This window comes from Aulostomus chinensis, chromosome 16 (genome assembly GCF_037954235.1).
Source record: "Aulostomus chinensis isolate RoL2024-O1b breed Wild chromosome 16, RoL_Achi_v1.0, whole genome shotgun sequence".
NCBI classification, from domain to species: domain Eukaryota; kingdom Metazoa; phylum Chordata; class Actinopteri; order Syngnathiformes; family Aulostomidae; genus Aulostomus; species Aulostomus chinensis.
Genome location: NC_141335.1, coordinates 21,125,944 through 21,147,569, shown reverse-complemented (window position 1 = coordinate 21,147,569; position 21,626 = coordinate 21,125,944). Strand labels below are relative to the sequence as shown.

The following is a 21,626-nucleotide window of genomic DNA, read 5'->3' as shown; positions in this document are numbered from 1 at the left end:
GAATCACCCCATTTAAGGAGCTCAGACACTTTGAGGACTTGACCTCTGACACACACACACACACACACACACACACACACACACACACACAAAATCCCCAACCTTGCTGATACAAAACAAACTTCTGGTTCTGGGTTGCAGTATCTCTGCTTACTTCATGTTTTCACTTTAAAACATGTAGATTAAAGAAAACGTACTTAATTTCTTGCCGCTCTCCTTCTCCTCATTAAAATTCATCTGTTTTCTCTTTCACATTAAATATTCATTAGTGTTTGCGGATTAAAAGGCTGAAGTACTCAAATTAAGATGTCACACATTGTTGTTTCGGTCTTAGAGGGTCTTGAAGTGTTTTGAAAGTTGAAAATCAAAGAATCCAGAGCAGTATCCAGCACCATCTGCTCCATAGTCTTGAGGCTCTGTCCCTGTGGGGAGATTATGTGGATCATTAAAAGAACTTCATTTTGTCTTTTAGGTGTTGGATACAGGAGGTATGCCAGACAGAAAAACTGATTATAGTATTTGGAGGTAATTGCCAATTGTAATAACCTACAACAGATGAAATTGGAAAGAAGATTGGGTGAGTAAACCAACCGCAGGCACAGATTTCTTCATCAATGACGTGTTTTTAAAAACAGGGGCAAATCATTTTGTAAATCTTTGGCTAGGATTTAGACTACAAGGTCACCTTGTCCATGCAAACGGCTCATTTCGTGGGCTTTTTGTTAAGGTAATCAATGTATCTGTACCGTACTGGACTCTGAACCTCTCTTTTTTTTCTCCCTCTTTTAACATTTGAGAAAAAAATGAATGAAAAATCTCATAATTAAAGCTCATATTGATGTAAAAGTCAGCCCGTTTACTGTAGCTTTGTGCACTTGTACCTTAGGGTACAATATTCTACAATTTGGCTTTTTTTTCCTCCACAAACATAATGTGTTTTCTGGAGTCTGTAAATTTCATACATGAAACATGCTCCTGCAAGGTGACAGGGTCACCCGCTTACTAGACCGGGTCAAGAGGTGGATTTTGCCTGTTTTTCGTCACCTGGATGTGTGGAATATCCTGAACACTTCTGAGAGAGCTGCAGGATAGCAAAAGCCTCATATCTAGTGCCCTCATAGGCCGGTGCTAGTAAACTGTCCTTGGCTCATCCAAAAATCTCCCCAGGCAAAAGTAACAATTTCCAACATACTGTACTTGAGGCAAATACCAGACTGAAAACAAATAGAGAAGAGGAGCTTTGCAAACACTGGAGGTCACGGACGTGTATGCAGGAGTGAATGGACTGCAGTGTTTTAATGTCAATAACTTCCGCACGACAAGGCATGAGACACAAAGTATATACGATGCTGTGCTACAATCTTAAAAGCGAAAATTGAAGAACGTTTTATCTTGGAGAATCAATTTACATTGATGTGTGTGTGTGTGTGTGTGTTCTGACTGCCAGAACAAGTCAAAGCAGGCTAAAACTACAATTAATTGCAGAATAAATGGATTATTAAATTTGATAAGGTATTGTACTCTCTATTAATTCATGCTTATTAGAAGCAACTTCATATAAAGCCTTACCCAACAGGCTCATCGGTGCTCGTTATCAGCATGCACGGGTCACATATCTTAAGACAAACGACTGTTTGCATTTTAATTTCACAGAGAAATATTATTATATATTTGTTGCTTAAATACAACTATAAAACAACAGAACTCATTTGTGTATTCATCACTTTCAGCCAATCACACGTGTCCATTTTCCATGCAAATCATCGCCTTTGGCTCCTCGCAGTCTGGCACCCGCCACCCTTTTTTGCATACTTGATGTCTGAGGTCTGACTGAGATGACAGATGTGCGGATATATGAAAAATTGCTTGCAGACATTTGCATAAAAGTGCTGATTTGCTGACAAAAAAAAGTATTTTGCTACCCAATCAGTTTTCATGTCTACCTATGCAATCATTTCCAGTCTCCAGCTTTCTCTCTGTGACATTCTGGTGCCAGAAGTCTTCAATCATCTGTGTCTGACATCCATTCTCTTAACTCAGCCAGATCAATCATGGAACAGGAGCTTTCTATTGACACCTTGATGGTATAAGCTGAACAGGTCTCACTCATTCTGTGTCTCATAACATCACCACCTCACGCTCGACCTATTAACTCGCACGCGCACTCTGATATATCGCCATGTAAAATGACGTAAGGTCTTTCAATTTGACATGGAACATATTATGAGGTTGAATGAGAGAGCAAATGATTTGTTGACAGTTTGCATTTGATCGGAAGTGTTCAAAGATAAATGAGTTGCTCTTTGAGGGGGGACACACGCACTCACCTTTCAAAGTTGAGAAGAATGAGGCAGTAACTGGGAACAAAATTCAGTTGTTAGCAGCGCGTTAGGCTGTGGATGCGGTCCATTCAAACCAGTCTGACCTCAATCTGAGATGGCCGTGAACAGAGAGAGCGGCGCCGTCTTCACCGCGCTGACTTGCAGCAGATATTTACAGAACAAAAATAGTTTTCACGTAGGCTGCAAAGAAAAAAATTCAACATTGTTAATTCTGCCAAGGCGTTAACAATTTTCCATCTAAATCTGATGCTTTGTTTGCCTGTCAGGATTACACAAAAAGTAGTTACCAACATTTTGGGGGAGGCAGATCCCCCGTCAGCTCAACATCTTTATTTACAGGAATAATAAATTGCAAAGGAGGACATAAATGCATATTTTTAAGGTTTATTTCCGTCGGGGAAATAAACATTATCACACGCAGTGTGATAGTGTTGTGTGTCTGCCACAGTGACCTTTGACCACCAAATTTTCTGTGGTCGCCTTTAAGTCCCAGTGGATGTTTGTATGAAATCTGAAGAAATTTCCTCCAGGCATTTCAGATATTTCAGGATGTATTTTTTTCCAATGTATTCACGCTAGTTTCATTTTAATTGTTGTGCGGTGAAGTTGTGTTGTTGTGGTGCAATATAATAACTGGAAATACAGCATTGTGATTGTATGCCTCCGCGATATGTGCCTGTCTCAGTACCCTTGACCTTTGACTACTAAAACTTTGAGAAACAGTTCCCTCAAGCTGTTCCTGGAATATTGCATTCAAAGGAATAGGACATATGCAGAGTGTATCTGAGTGACAGTGTCCTTTCCCTTTGATTTGTGATCCCCCAAAATCTTTTCTTCATCCTCGAGTCCCAGTGGATTTTTGACCCAAATTTGAAGCTATTGAGGTTTTCCTAAATTATGGCTTTAACAAGAATGGGAAGGAACGAATGTCCGAGCAGACCGACGTATGGATGGACATTCGGGAAACGTAACACCTTCAGGAAACTGCTGCTGCTACTATTAAGTCATACAAATATGTATATATATTGTTTAATGACATATGAGTGACAGACATCAAAAACACAACTCCTTCTCTGTGTGGATTGCAAGGTTCTGTGTTATGTCTTAAGAAAGAGGCATAAATCTCTATCAGTTTGCCTACCATCCAAACCACGAATGCAGCGTTGAACATCACTACTGTCATGACAGTTGGAGCCAGTTGCACATCTATCCTTTCATGTCAAACGTCCCCCGACTGAAAGAGGAGAGAACCAGAATAGCTCGAGACAGAAAAACTGATAAAGTCTGAGCTCCCTCAGCGAACTTTCTCCTGCATTGTATCGGAAGACAGTGATTTATTGGCTGTGCTGTTGGGGCTTGAACGCATGTGTTGGGGCCACTCAAAGCCAATGAGGGAAGGTGACAGAATAAGGACACTGTGTATCCTTGCCACTCAAGGCCTGTCACAGAGTCAACTCAGCCGGAGCGAAAGCAACACACGGCTTTGGCCAGCTCGGACACAAAGAGATGAAATAAGAAGACACGTATTAAGAGCAAACTGAAGTGACCATACAGCATGTGGGTTTTACAATTTTGTGTTGAACTGCGCGAAAATTATGGTTCACAGAGCTAAATATGTTGGCTACAGACAAACTCTAATGGTGTTTGTGACTTTCAGGCTCATTCACTATGACAAGTTGTGGTGCGATGTACACAACCCGCGTGAGGAAACAACACACTCGCACAACAAACTTTAATTTGAGGTGACCTGCTCCTTTTATGATAAATGACCTGCATCCTTGATTCCGTGGAGGGTGGACGGTTTCAGAGCGTGTGTGTCCACCTCCACAGGTGTCAGAAGAATGCGAGGAAGGGAGGAGGAGGAGATGAGCCATCTGCTGCGGCACACCACCACAGACACCCCTCCCCCCACTCCGTCCTCATACGTGTGTATGCAGCCATCTTCAGAGCGAGTCTGGAGGATTATAGACTTGTGTTAATGTGCGTGTTTATATGCAAATGGCAACGTCTGTAAATATATTTCTTTAAAAGAAATGCCTCTTACTCATAAAAGTGCACTCATCACGAGGATGACATGAGGATGATTGCTGTCTGAATACAACGACATTGTCAGCAGAGCCGTTTAGTTTGTATTTGATGCTTCATGAATAAAATATTCAAAATGTCTAATAAATACGCTCTCGGTTGCATTAAAAAGGAGAGGAAATCAGGATATCTTGTGCTGCAGTAAAAGGTTTGTTAAGGTTGTTTATATAACAAAATGTTAGGCAAATCAGCTCCCTCAGTAGACTTTTTTTTGGTGATTGTTAAGGTCAAAAATACTTGATTTCCCAGCTGCTTCTCTTCAAATTTTTGACGAAATTTGAGGTTCTTTTCTTTGTTGCGGCAAAAATTTTAGAAACTGGCGAAATTTGTGATTTGCCCCCCCCCCCCCAAAAAAAGTGCAACATTTTCCCTGCGATGAAATTGTGGGAATGTTGAAAATAGGCAAGGTCCCACATATTCCACGGAGCTTGGTTTGTATTGCATCAATACATGTGATCAAAGGGACTGACAAATACAATGGGGCATTGTGCGAGTGAGCATGTTTGTGCTCAGCTGCAGGGGAGAGAAGTGTTGGAGCGGTTCGCAGGAACAGCATCAGGTGAGCGTAATTGACAAGGCTGTGGTTGGTTTCACTAATTGCAGGTGTTTTTTTTTTTTTTTTTACATGTAGTTACAGAGTGACGCTCCAACGGCTGTCACACACACCCACACTTGAACAGCGATGACACCAGTCGGTCCTGAGTGTTTGTGCCATAATTATGTTGCGTCTTTCTGCACCTGCTCAAGTCAGCCAGGCAACATGAAAGAGGGCCAAGTCCATTGTTTGAGAGGAAATAAATATGTTTATCATCTGACTGTCTGTGCTGAAAAGAGCCCAAGAAGTCACTGCCTCATACATTAATTATTACTAATTTGCAATAAATCGCATTTCAATTAATCCACTTTCAATAATAAACCCCAGAATGCAAACAAATCAATATGTAATATTATAATAGAATGTTCAAAGGCAACCATTTAAATTTAACAAGAACAGAAACATTGTCCTGAGGGATTGATGCAGGACGTACTCAGTTCCCCTCGGACGACAACACGCAAGGTGAAAACAGCAGAGGCGCGACACACTGAATTTGGTTTTGATCCAAATGAACGTAGGTTCACACTGCGAGTGTGCTGACTCACTCATGTCTCTTACCGCCCAGCATGCAGTGAAAATGGATTAATCCCTGGCTCAAAACACGGGAACGGGCTTGGCCTCCTGCTCTCACACTGCATCACACCAAATGAGAGCATGGTAAAAAGGCTTCCTCTGCACAAAGGACGAAATCCGAACGTCAGGCTTTTCCACATTTCAGCACCTCCATTGGCCCATAAATTGGCATGCCTTTAGCTGATGGAGCATAATAACAGGGTATGTCAAGTTTTCTGTTATTGTAGAGATTTGTCTCTCACAGGTTATTTGAAGTAGTGATGCTATTCTATATGTATTGATGCATTCAAGTTACTCCCAAAAAATGTCAGCAGGCCTTCTTATGTAAACGAAAACACTTTTTTTTTTAACACAAGCTACTTTAGTAAGCTCAGTTTTAAATATCAATGCACTGGAACAAAATTGTTCAAGTAAAAGCAACATGAGATATTGGCAGATTTTTTTGTTGATTGGGTGTGTTATAGTGCTGCTGCGAGACTTCGTCACATTCTGGACTGTGAGTCACAGCTAAACACCTCTGGATGCGGTGAAAGACAGCTGTTATAGCAGAGACCTTCTATTATGATTAACTGAAGCTGCACTGACCTGAGGAGACACTGACGCCCACACAAGACTGCACCACAACAACATTTACACTACATACAGCAAAATGCTGTGGCGGTTTGGGGAGTAAATAACAATTAGTGTTCTGACAAAACAGTTGCAAAACATGACTAGATTATGGTCATCAGTGTCAACACCGCTCTAAATGGCTCAGTTACATGACAGTGACTGGCGGAAGGACAAACAGTTCTGATCCAGCAGGTTTAACATATTAGTGTTGAAGAGCTTAATGGACATGGGGTGATATCTTCATTTATAAAAGTTCAGCTTACACTTGGGGACCCTGAATCTTCTACCAGAAGCCGGAACTGTGGAGGAAGATTGTCCATTGGGTCGAACACATATTTTCAGCTTGTCTGATAAAGGATTTCTTATTAATCGTGTGGAAGGATGAATGTTGTTTTTTTTTTTACTTCCACAATTTTCAGAGAAAAATGCCATATCTCATAATGCTCTCCAGGAGGGGTGGAATGGTTCACAAAATCCATAAAAGAAGACCCAGGTTGAAAATTATCTACATTTTCCTTTCACTCGACACCCTACAGGATCCTGCGGTCAGGGCTGCACCACAGTAAAGACCCCTGCACTTAAGATGTCCCATGTGATTTGTAATATGACATAACTTGGGTTTTTTTCTTGTTATTCTCTCATGGTGTATGTATCATATGGATGGATTTGTTTCTGTGGACTGAAACTGTCGTGCACTTTTCAAGATCATTTCTTTGTGTGTGGGCTTTGTCTAGCTGGTCCTCCCCTTTTGTTTCCTGTGCTGAATTCCAGTGTTCCAGTTTGTCTCCAAGCTCCTCCAGATGGACCTGCTTTGATATTGGCCAGCTAATGAGACAGAGCTGTTCATTCTGGGGTTTCTGTGAATGGAGGGCCAACCATTTAACCCCCTGCCCAGCAACACCCCCCCACCCCCGTGTATTTTAAAGCTTCGCCTCATTTCATGCTGAATAAACACCTACGTTTGGCCACCCTGGAGGGCCACGCCAAATGCCATCCCAGTGGATTAAGGAGAAATTGAATAAAATAAAGAGCCTTGTTACAGTGGGTCTCACAGAGAAGGTGAACGACAGTCCAGCGGTCGAGTTACTTCTGAAGTGAAGTCACAGCTGTAGTGTTTTTCGAAATGTTCCTTTAGTTTGGGTAAAAGTTAAAGAAATTTTAAGTTTTACAGTTGAAGCAGTCTTTATCTTAAAGGTAATTAGCATTCATTGGAAGCAGCAGGGCTCATCGTCTTAGGGTGATGAAATTCATCAATGTATTTTTTTATTATCAAGAATCATTTCAAAGGTAGGAAGCAGATTCAGGCACACTCTGGAGCTCGTCATTATTTTAAATTAAGGGATATTATTTCCCAAAAACACTGTCGTTAAAAAAGAACACACAGTAGAGGCATCTGTGGCAGGATGCAGCTCAGTCTTTCCTGGACAAGAAGCCCCACCCCCAGCTGCTGATTGACTGGACCAGCGTGATGTAGCTCTATCTGAGCGTTAGCACTCACTGAGACCAGAGAACTAGTGGACTGTGAAAAGTTGAATAAACTTTGTGTGAAATTCAGTGACAAATAGATTTGCTGTCTTCACCTTTAATGCTCAAAGGTTTGTGAACACAATGAGAATAGCAGCGATATGTTGGCCGGGGACCGTGAAAGGTCAAAGAAATAAATAAAGAAATAACCATCAACACAAAGTTAATTCAAACTTACAGTGACATGTTTAAGCTGAATGCCAATGCCTTCATCATATACCATGTACAAAAGCATTACCCGGGCAACCACAGCCTCCAACATCCACGACCAGCCTAAAATTAGCAACAAAGCAATAGAAAGCAAACCAGTTGTGTTATTGAGTAAATGTGTGCAGCTAATCTGTTAGCCCATTTAGGGGCAGTGATGCAATCTCACCCGTTGAGTACCACAGGGATGATGTATTTTTGTTAGCGAACGGGAAGTCAGCACCACCAAAGGATCCCTTGACCGAAAGTTGTCTTTTGTTTAATTTCTGACACATAATCTCTTTGGCCAACACCAGTGTATGGGACCTGCATCTTTTGTTCAAAAAATGAACACAGCTAACGTAATGCTAGAAACAAACTATGCCGTGGATGGCATCTTCTATCTTGAGCGTAATGGTGGAAAAATATCTTAAACTTGTCTGACCCACAGACCTTAAAATTATTACAAGCATTTAAGTGAAAATGGGTGGCACAGTGGTGCAGTGGTCAGCACTGTCGCCTCACAGCAAGAAGGTTCCGGGTTCGAGTCCCGGCTCTGGATCTTTCTGTGTGGAGTCTCCATGTTCTCCCTGTTCCTGTGTGGGTTCTCTCTGGTACTCCAGCTTCCTCCCACAGTCCAAAAACATCAAGAGGGGACGAGGCTGATTGATTCTCTAAATTGACCGTAGGCGTGGCTGTGAGTGTGAATGGTTGTCTGTCTCTATGTGTTGGCCCTGCGATGGACTGGCGATCTGTCCAGGGTGAACCCCGCCCCTCGCCCATAGCCGATGGGATAGGCTCCAGCCCCCCCGCGACCCTTAACAGGAATAAGCGGAAGAAAATGGATGGATGGATGGATGGATTTAAGTGAAAATGCATTCAAGAATCCTGTTGACTTTTGGACGAAATCAACAATGCGAACTTATTTCCGAGTTTTAGGATTCAATCCCGCATTTTGTGTTTAACAGATACAGTAATGTTTAATGTTCCAGCAAACAGTCTGGATGGACAGTGCGCTGACACGGAGCAACGTTAATATTAATTTTGAACAATCCCTGGTGGGCCTACGGTATGTTCTCTCTCCTTTTAGCTCTGTTTTGTTCTCAGACAACTCCTGACAGACATATTTGTCACCAGTAACTAATTATACATGCCATCGGACTCCAGTACGTACAAATAATAAGCTGTAAGCTGTTTTAGATGCTAAAAAACTACAGGGAACTGCATTATTATATGAATTTATGAGCGAGATCCAATAAGCTGGAAGTCAATCTTGATCGGAGATGGAGAAGATCCAAAATATCAAAGCAAGAGCATTAAAAATCACGGAGAAAAACACAAACTAATACATGAGAGGAGACAGCGGACGTCTTATGATCTTTTTTTGTCATAAGGACTCATTGTGTCAATCTAGATGATTGCTTCTGTGTAATGGATGTAAAAGAGGAGATGGATGTTATCACTGAGGGAATTCCAAGGCATCTTTAATTGTCTGTCTGGCACAAAATGAGTCCCTGTCCTAATTTATGTGACTTCATTTATCAACACGCTGTTTTCCCTTCACGCAAGAACTCAATCTGGCACCGGTTTCTGTCTATGCCGAGATTTTAATGCTAATTCTTGCTGAAGTTTAACAAAACGTCATTTCATAAAAGAGTAAACCACTGTATTGTCCATCAACTTCAAAAAGGCAGGTGTAAGACACGCTGACAAGGCTGCAATCAAACGGCAAGAGCGCCGGAGATCAGACAGCCGTCTCCTCCGCACGCTTTACGGCGCTTATTCCTTCTATCTCATTTGCTTTCTTCTTGTCTGAGTCTGCTCTCATCTCGTCGCGGCTCTGCTGCCACCGATTAGTGTTTGAAAGAGCTGATGATATTTCATTTGGTGCTGAGCTGCCGTGTTATCTTTGAATGATTGCAAAATCCTTGACTTTTTCAAGAGGACAAAATGAACATTGTCTAATAGAATGTTTATAACCCTTCTCTCACGCCGTGAAGTGCACTCTGGAAATAGGAAGGGAGCTGATAAGGGATGGGATTAACAGAGTCAATGGGTTGTTTGAAACGAGTAAATGTACACCGCTATCTTTTATCCATATGGAATTCAACGATTCAACACCCTGCAGGAGGCGTGAAACACAGACATCACAGTGTGATGACAGAAAAAGTAATTTACACTCCCGAACTCCTAAGATTTCACAGTCTTGCCTGGGACACCACAAGTGATAGTTACCTGCTTCAGATAAGTGATAACTTCATAATGTATTTTTTGCATTTTAATGAGAAGCTCCTGCTCCTCCTGTGCATGCAATAACGTTCATTTCATCAGAAGTCCTCATCCAGTCAAAGCAAGTGTACTCACCGAAGTCAGATGACCTTATGTTTGTTGTAAAAGTGAAGCCAAAGCCAGTCAACCAAACAGGTGACCCCCCTCATGCATGGTAGCAGCAGTTTGGGGGAATAAACCAGGGCTCCCAGTCACACTCAGAGAAAACTTGGTCCTCCAACGCAGGAAAAGAATGGTCATCGAGTGCCTTAAAGTTCCAGTTTGTGTGCTGCGCTAGCTGTTCGTGCCTCCTCCAATACAGCTTCATTGCAAAGAGGACTTTGCAAGTGACTTGTGAAATTTATTGTTAAATCTCACCTCCTTCCTCTGACGCTGAGAATAAAAACATACATTAGTGAATAGAGATGCACATTTACAATTTGTGAGCCCTTTATACATCACTTGCTTTCAACCCCGACAGCTCTTTTTTCCTTGAGTGATATCTTTATGAGTGTTGTTGTTGGCATTATGTTGAAGGATACATAATGAGGTTGTCGTAAAACACACAGCACTTCTCATTAAAAGACCAAAAATACACACAAATGCATAAAGTCTAACAAAGTAATGTAATTAACGTACATAAGTGACATGTCTGTACCATGTACCATGCTACGTAACTGCTGAGTTCATGGCCCAGTGCACGCTATGGAATAGACTACACTGGTACTTGGATCTGAACCATTTTTCTGATATCTAATGAGTGAATAACACTAAAATAGGCACCTGATCTGATAACCAACCACGATGTTTCGGTCTTTAGTCAGGGTGGAGTAGATAATTATTTAGTATTATGGCAAGTTGGAACTAGAACTGAAGGCGCATTGTTACCACTAATCATCGGCTTTATTGATTGGCTACAGTTTGATTAGCGAAATGATAATAGTTCCAAATTAGATGGCAAAGGTCCTTTAGGTTGCCATTTGTACAGCAGATATATAAATGTGTTGTATCCAGCCATGCAGAAATGGTTCTGTGCACATCTTTGATGCGTGCCTCAAGGCTAAATCTGTTTATGTGGTTGGGATATGGTTCAATTGACGACTGAGTTACAGGGACATTGTGTCAAGACAGACATTCTTATTGTCAAATGCCATTTTCTGTTCTGTGGGCACCACTTATAAAATTCTATTGACCTTTTTTTGGATGTGGTAAAGACAGAAATCTAGAAAGAATATTTTAAAACCACATTTTTAAAATTGAATGAACTGATGTGACCAGACAGTGATGAGGCAAGGACACATCACAAATGCAGATAAGTATACAGAAAAATAACTGAAAAATGCAGACAAGACACCACAAGAATGGAAAAGGAAAAGTTGGTGCGACATGTAAGCAGCATCGGTCCTGTGGCCATACTCTAGGAAATAATAATGCTGCCGCTCGTCTGTCCAGACACAGACGACCCCAGCAGAGGATTCCTCTGTTACAGCAAGGCACGCTGGCAAACAAATTTCAGTTCAATCTCTTGTCATCTTCACTCAAACAGGGCCAGACCTCCTCCTGATGGCTATTTGTACCTCCTCGCTCCTGACATCTATTGTGTACCTCCTGGAACTGTCAATCACCCAGGCTTGCAGAGACTTTAATGTTATAGAAGACAAGAGTTGTCAGGAGCGAGGACTTACAAGTAGCCGTCAGGCTTTACTTCCTGTCGGGGGAACTAGACTGAGGGCTAAAACAGCTCTATATTGTGTTAGGACAATTCATGATGAGGCCTGGTGTTTTGAGTGAACCTGTTGAAGCAAAGTGGCATGAATGTATGACTTTCTCAGAATCTACTGACGGTGCTGAGTTTTCTGTCAAAGTGGCCACGAGGCAGCGGCGCACAGTGAAAGCGACAGGGTTGAGGATATTTGTACGCCCACGGCGGGCTGGTGGTGTTACGCTGAGTCCTGCCAGTTTGCAGGACCCTCACAGGAACTCACACACCTAAACACCTTAGCAGCACTGCTTATAAACTATGCAACCTTTCTTTGGTGCATCAAAGATGGCGATATGGTGGTAAAGTGGATAGATTACACACACTGAGAGTCACTAAAGGCCCCATGAAATGAAAAGGTATTAAGTTCAATGTATTCAGCCACTATCCTTGTTTTAATTGTTCAATTATCTCTTGACTTAAGCCATATGCATATCAAAGAGTCAATGTCCAAGTATTTTTATCCCCAAACCCCTCACTTTTCTCTGTGTTCAGGGGCATGTTCTAATTTTTTTTTAAATTGCTGCCTCTACCCCATTTATCATGAGATGCACTATGACCCAGAGATATTTTTTCCCCTGTTGAATCACATTGTGAACAAAGCAACTGATGAATGGAGGCTCGATTGTTGTCAGCATCACACAACCCTCGCAAAATGATTTTATTTTTCACCATCAGAATTGGACCCATTTGGTCCGATTAAGTTTGAAGAGGCCCAATAGTTCAATAGTTTATCCACATTTGTTTGCAGAGATTTAATCGGGAATTGACAGTTTGGGCGGCAGAAGTCTGGTGTGTGTACGATATCATGCACATTCAATGTCATCGGCCAAAGAGCCCCACCCTCATTTCTTTTTTCCACTGGAAACACTTAAATATTCAGAAAACAAATAGCGCTCTGGCTTCCGTCTCATTCGTTCTTTCATGTCTGATAGTAACATTGAACCCAGTGTAACCACGACGGTGTAGTCCGGGGAATAAAATGATGCTATAATAAATTTCTGGCACCTTAGTACGTATGTGTCATACATTGATGATTACAAATGTGAAACCAGAGCTGACAACTGCAGACGAGCTTTTGATATCCTCAAATTCACATTACAGCAAAAATGAGTCTGACAAACGGAGCACATTTTGGAACACTGACCAACACCCTCCAAGTGTTTCTAAGTAGATATGAACTGTTATGAGCAAGTTTCAAAGACAGATTAGTTTAACCCCAAGAACCAGTGCAGATAAGGCACGGACTGCCAGTCTCCAGGTGTGCGTCTTTCCCAAGATGTTTGTTGTGCTCTCGACTAGACAAGATCGCTGTGTAGTTCATACTCTTTAACTTCGCACTGAAAAAAACAACAACTTTTAACCACTCTAACAAGGTTTATATCACAAAGGCTCAATGTGCTTTCTTTGACTTCTATCTGTCATTATAAGCGACAACAACGCTTGGAACGTTACGGCCCTCGACTTGGGGTCTGCAGGCTACACTGTGACAGCTGGAGGTAATTCACTTTGCTTCATTGTGCTCGCTGTTAACGGCTCATGGGATGATAACGGCAGCGCAAAAGCTTTAATCATATTCCTCTGCCTTCAAGAGAGATATTGCTTTTTCTCACAGTTTATTGAGCGGGTATGGGAGGTGTGTGACAGAGTGAAAAAAGGCTGGAGCATAGGGCAGAGTAGATGTGTGTGTCGGGGTATCAGGTATACTGGTAGGTGTTGTTGGTGACCGGGGGACATGTATCATCGATCTGCTACTTGGGGCTTCCTGTACACGAGGCGGCATTAAAATGATCCATGGCCTCTTTCCTGGGCTAATACCAGTGATATTGAGATACCACACCGCTGTTTTCTGTTCCAGGCAGAGTGCAGCAGATGCCCACAGCAGAGCTCACATACACACACACAAGACAGGAGCGACTTCTTCTACTAGGGCCGGAGTGATAATCTAATAGGGACATTTGTTTTTGTCTCCAGCTCGCTCCTTGCCACCTCTCCAGCTCTGAAACAAAAGCTTTCATCTAGGGGGCCCTCTTGCTGCCTCTGTTGCGTATAAATAACAGTCGCACGACAGCAAAACAAGTGTAACACACACCATCTGCCATCTGGCCCTCCGCTGGTGTCTGCCACAGTCACAGGCAGAAACGAGGTTCAGGGGGTGGAGGCGAGGATTCGACAATCAGAATGGCGTCTCAACTCATCTCCAGAAGGATGCCACATAGAAGCCAAATAAAGAATCTTGTGGGTTTTTTTTCCCTTCAGCATTAAAATAGCATGAATATGTGATTTCTGTCGCAAAATATGTCTGAATTTGATGTAGAGGGTTCATCTGAAGGTATGGCTGCCATTATCATATGTATAACTCTGGCTAAGAATCCAGTGAGTCATTATAAATCCGTCCACAAGCAGGATGTGGGTTCGAAGCACCCACACATAGTGGATTTTCATAAATCAGGCTCCATCGAAGTTTTGGTCGAGTCTATTTTGGTTATGAATGTAAATGTTGTTTCTCTGTGATTTTTTTTAAAGAATTTGATTAGATTTCCAAAAGTTTTTAGACTCATGGCAGTGAGTCTGTATCGATGGAAGAGGCGCAAACTACATGTGGACAGCACACCACGAGCTTTCAGGTGAATAAATAATTTAATCTTGTGGCTCTTTTAAGACCATCCAATGTTATCCGACCAGCTGAATAACATTGGCAGTGACTGACCCTCCATAGCAGGGTCTGACTGGTCCAGAAATACGGTTCATGAGATGTGCAGACTTGGGTTAATTGGTTTAGTGATTTATTTATATATGTATTTTTTTTCTCTCAATTTCTTTTTATTGGTCGGACCAGCAGGGGGTCATCCCTTGAAAAGTGAGTGACTGAGTGAGTCTTCACTGTTGAAAGATGCATGAGTGAGGTAGCGGATCTGAAGGTGGTGCTAGTAAACTGGATGCTGACGTCCTCTTGAGACAGACGACGGAGGTCAAGCTGATTGCTGCTTCCTCTCCATGTTTAACCACCACAGAGACATCATATCTTGGGACCATTTGGCGATGCGGGTAAAAATGACGTGAACTGGCTAAACATGAGATGTAAGAAATGTGAGCCCCTGTAAGCAGGGAAAGCTAACACAGCAGTCATTGAAACAACCTTAAGGTCAGCAAATTAAATCATCTATATTAAACACCCACAGATTAAATACTGAAGCTAGCTGAACACTGCTGTTGCGCACTTGCCGGAAATATCGATCTCTAAATTTCATTTATGTCCGTGCTGGAATGCAAGCAGCAGTTTAAGCGTCATTCTACCCAGATTGCTGCTCAACAAACCACTAACTTGTAATTTGTAATCATGACATAAACACACGTGGAAGGATTAACTTCAATGTACAGACGTATAAACATCAGAATACATCTGTACATTTGAAATAATCCCTCAACAGTTTCTACACATTTAATACACAGATATTGTCGTACATTATTCATCAAAACACATCCCAATTTACACATATCCAGGTCCGGCATTAACACGGCTTGCAAAATCTTGTTTACTTTTCCCTTCAGAAGTTTATACAAGGACTTTACAAAATGCAAAGGCTGTCACTTCCTATAAGGGTGCGGCACGGAGAGGTGCTGTAGAAGTACTAATATTGTCGCCTTTGCTGCCATTTCCTCATGCTTGAGAAGATGATTGAGAATTGGTACATTTTTGTATGCATATATGAATGTGGGTTTTTGCTCATGTGAATGCATTGCATGTGTTTGTGTATGCTAATAATTTGTGCAGGACCGTCTTTGTATATTCAGTAGTGTTTTCTTTCGACGTAAGCATATTCATCCATGATCCTCTACATTCATGTGCTCTTTCGCTCCAGGTAGTATTCGTACTAAATGTTGCCGTATTGTTGAAGGCGCTAACATAGCGTTCATGTTGATGTCGATTTTTGTTACAACCTTATTTTTTAATTTATAAAAATGCCCTGCAGGGATGAACCGTTGGGTACTGGTGCCAATATTGGCACCAGTACCCAACGGTACGGATCGATATTGGCAATATTGCCAATATTGATTCAAACATGAACAGTACCCAACCCCAGATTACTGATGCCTGCCTCAAGTTAAGATGTTTGGAAAGAGCAGGAGCTCATTACCCCCCCGTGATTGTTCTCTAATTCATTTCTCTAATATCAGCCAGATAGTTTTTCATCACTTCCACGAGCCCCGATCGATTCTTTGAGCAAAGCATGTTCCATTACCAAGAATTACTCACCTATCGATAGGAGGGGAGGGATATTAATCAATGTAACCTTTGTAACTAACAACCTTGTTATTCTTCCCCAGCCAAACAAAGTGAGAATTTGGCTGCGTTGGAGGCTCATTATCAAGAGAGGTGGAGAGCAGACATTATACATTGCTATTGATCATGGGTGAAGACAGGCCTATGCAGTCAATACCTACAGCAGATGAAATATGACTGCATCCTGCGGAGAATAGCAGCCCTTCTTTGTAATATGTGCTATCCAGTCTTCTTTCTTGGGTGTACAGAGAGATCTGAGGACATTTGATTATTAATAAATTTTTTTTTAAATTTCTTCTTGAGCAAGCAGTGATCTTTTGCTAATTATATAAAATGACATAAATATATCTGGCGTCAGTTATTTAGCTTGTCTTTGCAGGAAGAGTTGTTTACATTTGGTGGCCAGTCCTTTTTGCGAAATATTCAAGCATATTTACCCTGGCCTTGGACAACTGAGAAGTCAGTGGATGACATATCTTTTAAATGCAGCTACATATCTGGCACAAGATAACAAGCCAACTTTACCCACAACCAAGCTGCTAATTTGTAATTCTAGCAACCAACTGATCAGCTGCTAGCCGGCCTTTAGCTTCTGAGGCTAAAAACTAGCAGGTAGGGCCCAGCTACCCACTGGATAGACACTTATTTTTAAATACTGACCAAAAAAAGAGAGAAATTTGGTGCAAATTAACATTGCTTTTTTAAGTTTGTCTGTTAGATTAAGTGGTAAATGTGTTTTCTTTGTAAACACTGCGCACATTTGAATACATTTTTAGATTCCTTGTGAACTTATGGCACATACTGTATGTTTAACACTGTATATTTAACGGTCCTCGGCCTCATCCACTGTCCCTTCTTCCTCAATCTCTCACAAAACTATAAATCTCTGTGTCAGCCAGTCTGCAGTAAAAACACAACAAAAGCAGTAGAGAAACTATAATAGATACTTCTAACTGTGAGCTTATTGCTCCGCTCAGTCAGGTATCCTCCTGCCCTCTCCCCTCTTCCCCACTATCTCTCCAACACACCTGCAGTTTTGTGGTCACCGGTGTCATGCCTCTGTATACAAATGTGTAAAGGTTTATTGAGCATGTCAGTGCTCAGTCGTTTTTCCTCCCTCTTCAGTGTTGAGAAGCTGCATTCGCTCACTGCTGTGGCCATAAGAAGGACTTGAACAATCCTGTGGATGATGAGGGTGAGTATCTGTCAGTGCATGGGCCTCAAAATGTGAACTCTTCCTGAAAGGGCTTTTAAATCCATCCACTCTGACTGTACTTTTTGAAGATTGCATTTTTTTTTTCAGCACAGGTTGGTGTGGCAATTGCCCAACACTGTCAGACCTTCTCGAGTCTTCAGCCAGCCACAGGTGTCAAAAACACGGGCAGCTGCGAGCGAGTCTTGATCGAAAATGGCAAACTTAGGCGCTTCTCCATGCTCTGTAGGACTTTCATTGTCTCATCTTAAAGCTTTCCATCCTCACTGTCAACCAGTTGATCCTCCTGGAAAACTCCCATGAGCCCCCCTCAGAAGTGCATCGAGGTGCAGTGCAGATGCGGTCCATCGCTCTGAGACAAAGATAATTCTTTTCCAGAGCTTGACAGACATCCCTCAGAGTTGTCTCCTACAATTTGAAGCTACTGACAGCTGATCAAGAACATCCGGAAAAGAGGGAGATGAAGGTGGAGACTTGTAGCTTTTCAAAAATGCACAGTGCCAGTCATTCAGTCGTGGTTGGCCAGTGAGGATGAAGCTACAAAAGGAGGGGAAGTGGAGCTGCTTGTGCAACACAGACGATGGCGCCCTTAACCGTGGAAAGACCGGAGATGATTGTTGATTTCAGAAAGCTTTATCCAATCACTACTGATGGTTCAAGTTCATGCGACATCTGACTGACAACCAGGTTTCAAGAGGGCCTGTATTAAAAGTTGTACGAAGAAGGCACTTCTCTCTGATGATGAGGAAGGCAGCGTCCATTCACTGCCACTGTAACATTCTTGAAGTCTCTCCATGATTCGAGGGAGTAATGGCTGATCTTGTAAAGACCTCTTCTCCATTAATGGTTTGTGGATTAGATTTTAGCACAGTCGAGTTCAAGCTATGGGGCCAACTAATAGATGTCCAGTAGTCTGAGAGACAACACTAATGAAGGCTGAGGTCCCTAACCAGTTTTTCCTCCTGCCCTACCTTCAGAATCTAAACTTGTTCTTCCAGGGTAAACCCTGTCGTCTTCAGATAACGTAAATGTGTGGAGTGAATCTAAAACCAGGACTCTGCTTTCTAGCGTTAGCCCGTAACACAACAACACAAAACATGCTACATCAATGTGAGCTGACCTAAACAGTTAGTGGTCACTTTGTTACATGCATGAGCAGAAAGCCGTAGCTATTTTGATTGATGTCAGCAATTAGGAAAACAAATTCTCATACAATATACATTCATGCATTTATCAGTGTAAAGCATTACCTTGAGGAAACTTGGAGAGTGCATATGCCAAGGAGGTATGACTTCATTAGATCCAGTGCAGGATCAATTTCAAACTCTTATTGATTGTTCTTCAAACTGAATTCTATCATCCTTCTGCATTTCGAGGAAAATCCATCCCCCTAACTGACCGACAACCCCAGTGATCACATTACTTCCCCAGCTGAGGTAACATTGAAACCCGGCAGTGCAGTTCTTGATTTGCTGGGACCTCTAGCAACCTAAGGCCCATGATCGAAGAGGAAAGTTCTGGTCAGAAAAGGACGAGGTGAGTTATGGTGAACACATGATGGTGTTGGTTGCCAACTAAGATGGCCTCCATTGTTGGCGCTGTTGAATTAAAGGAAGCGTGTCATCTCTTCAAGGTAGGTGGGCGGTAATAACGATGCTACGGGGGCGATGGCTCTGGTTTTTAAATTCAGTTATACGGTGGTTGATAATCTCATGGAAGCACTTAACCAGATGTATTTCTAAACAGACTGGTAGGCGATGTACGAAAACTATGCGATGAGCTTTTTTTTTTTTTCAACTGTCAAAGTATTTTATTTATTTATTTATTTATTTTGGTCCATGAAGGAATTCTCGGCTGCTTAAACTACAAGCTGTACAGAACATGCATCGTAAGTGTTGTCCCCTTTCCTGTTAATTGTGATCTGGTGTTTTCCTAAGAGCAACTTTTCCTATGAACAACAGGCGAGACATCAGCTTGCCGAGGAAAATGCAGACATACAACACATCACTCATTAGATGTCTGATATTCCAGCTGGATAATTAATTTTTGTTGTCTTTTTCTTTTTTTTAAATCTACAATGCTGCTGAAAAAGGCGCAAAGGAATCCGGATGATTGCAGAACTGTAGGGATCTGAGTATGGAACTGTGTACAAAGGCTCATCGTATGGATCGCCACAGCTTTTTCTTTTGAATATTTTATGTTTTCAGGATGAGTCTCGCTGGGAATATTGGTGTATTGGTGTCCTGTGCGTAACTTTTTGGTGCTATGGACCATCAGACCATACTTAATGCGGACCCCTGGTATCGGTGGAGGAGCTGAAGGGACATAAAAGGAAATTAGAGAAATGATACAGATACAGCTCAATAAGTTGAACTACGCTGAGGTGTGGTTCCAAAAGCAGATTTCTTTTCTTGCAGAACTGTTTCCACTATAGCTAGTGATATGAGGAACATTTTATGCAGTATTTAATAAACCATTAAACCCATTTAAACTCCATTACCTGGGGAAATGATAAAAGAGACATCTTATTGCATGATAAACGTGTCTAGAGTAAACGATGACTCTCTCTCTCTAATGCTGGAACTAATGAGAAGCTAAGGGAGTAGTCCTGGTTTTAATAACCTAAAGTTATTGAGTTTAATACCCATATAACCTTTTAATAACAATACACTTGCTCAGTTTCGACCTTGAATTAACTGAATGTAGAAATGCCAGATTTCAAGAATAGCAGGGACGAGCAATGAGAGCCACACAAAACACAGAGACCTGCTGTTATTTTATCCTGGTTTAGAAATATTCAAATACAAAAAACCAAACAAACACCTGCAATGTGGTAGAAATGGAAAATGATCAAAGTGCATTTTGTTACAGCTGAACATACCTTTAGTTCACTGATTACTTTGGTCCCTAACTCTGTTTATCTACACCAAATCCTTCAGCTAATGATGCAGAAAAAAAGGAATAGGAAAGAATTCTTTCTCTCACAAATGGTTTTACCCAGAAAAAAAAACAACAACTTTGAGATACTTGAAATAGCTTCAATGGTGGCGGTAGCGGCCTGAAGGGATGCGTCGCACTGCGGAACTGTAAGATATGTGTCCGACATTATGTGGTTTAGAAGCATGCTGAGAGGTGAACCAACAGCAGTGATAAGACCTGTGGAGTGGAGAAGCACATGAGTGGGTTGAACACCACCGATGAGGTCCGATAAGTCACGAGGAGACAGTCTGACGGTTTATTTATATCACTTTTACTTGCTCATGGCTGAAATGTGACAGAGCTGAAGTTCAGTGAGCAGAGAATAAAGCAGCAAACCAGGAGAGAAGGATATTGAAGTGTCAGACTCCAGGATGGAAGCTCAATGCGTCCATAACGTTTGATTTCGAATTTGATGTTTGAACAATCTTTAATTGAGATGCCGTGATCGATCAGCTGCTGATCACTATCGATTGATTTTGAAAAACCGTGTGGAGCACAGATATGAGAAAAAGCCTCCTATCCTCCGTGCTGCTTTTTCTTCAGCTACCAAGATGCTCAACCAAGCCAGTGTCAACAAAGGGAACCAAACCAGCCCCCATGTTGATAAGGTCGACCAGACCGCACCCACCCAGGCCAGCCCCCCCCCCCCCGAAAAAAAAGTTATGCATCATGTTGGTCTGCTGCTGCTTAACCGCCTTTGATAAGCATTGCGAGCTGTGAAATTCTCTAAGGTTATAGGGCACCAATTATTGTGTTATATATTTAATTTTATTTCCTAATTATTTTCTATATGTTCATGTGGATGTGGGAAGGTTATCCCGCCTGCCAAGCAGCAGCTGATTGTTTTTTTTTAAATCTTATGAAATAATGAATGTTTCACGAGCGCAGAGAGAGGTCAGAAGTTAATGGGCAGAGAGGGCAAGTTCACAATATGCCCTTAAAATGAGGCACGAAATGGCTCGATAATTAGGAGGGGTTTTTTTTTTTTGTTGTTGATTTTTCTTTTTTACTTCCCACCGTACTTTGCCTGTTTTAATTGAGTTTCAAATATTCACACATGAATGCTGCTTCTGACCTTTTTGTGGTGCTTCGGTATTTAGTGGCGGCCTATTATTGATATATATTCAGAGCCGCACGGCTGCAAAAAAAAAAAGAAAAAAGACATTCCAGAGAAAAGCAAATTCTCTGTGTATCTATCACAACTT

At 41.8% G+C, this 21,626-nt stretch overlaps 2 long non-coding RNA genes across 3 annotated transcripts; one reads left to right on the top strand and one right to left on the bottom strand.

The window, feature by feature from the left end:
* Window positions 1–318: 318 nt before the first annotated feature.
* Window positions 319–10,342, bottom strand: LOC147247783 (uncharacterized). Of its 2 annotated transcripts, none has more exons than XR_015109623.1 (3): window positions 10,282–10,342; window positions 2,328–2,522; window positions 319–422 (listed from the first exon to the last, which is right to left on the bottom strand). It is a non-coding gene; the product is annotated as an uncharacterized LOC147247783 (long non-coding RNA). The 2 variants fall into 2 exon arrangements; XR_015109624.1 differs by lacking the exon at window positions 10,282–10,342 and adding an exon at window positions 3,484–3,752.
* On the top strand, window positions 8,924–17,553 carry LOC147247782 (uncharacterized). The gene is made up of 3 exons (XR_015109625.1): window positions 8,924–8,986; window positions 17,355–17,424; window positions 17,538–17,553. It is a non-coding gene; the product is annotated as an uncharacterized LOC147247782 (long non-coding RNA).
* The last annotated feature ends 4,073 nt before the right edge of the window (window positions 17,554–21,626 follow it).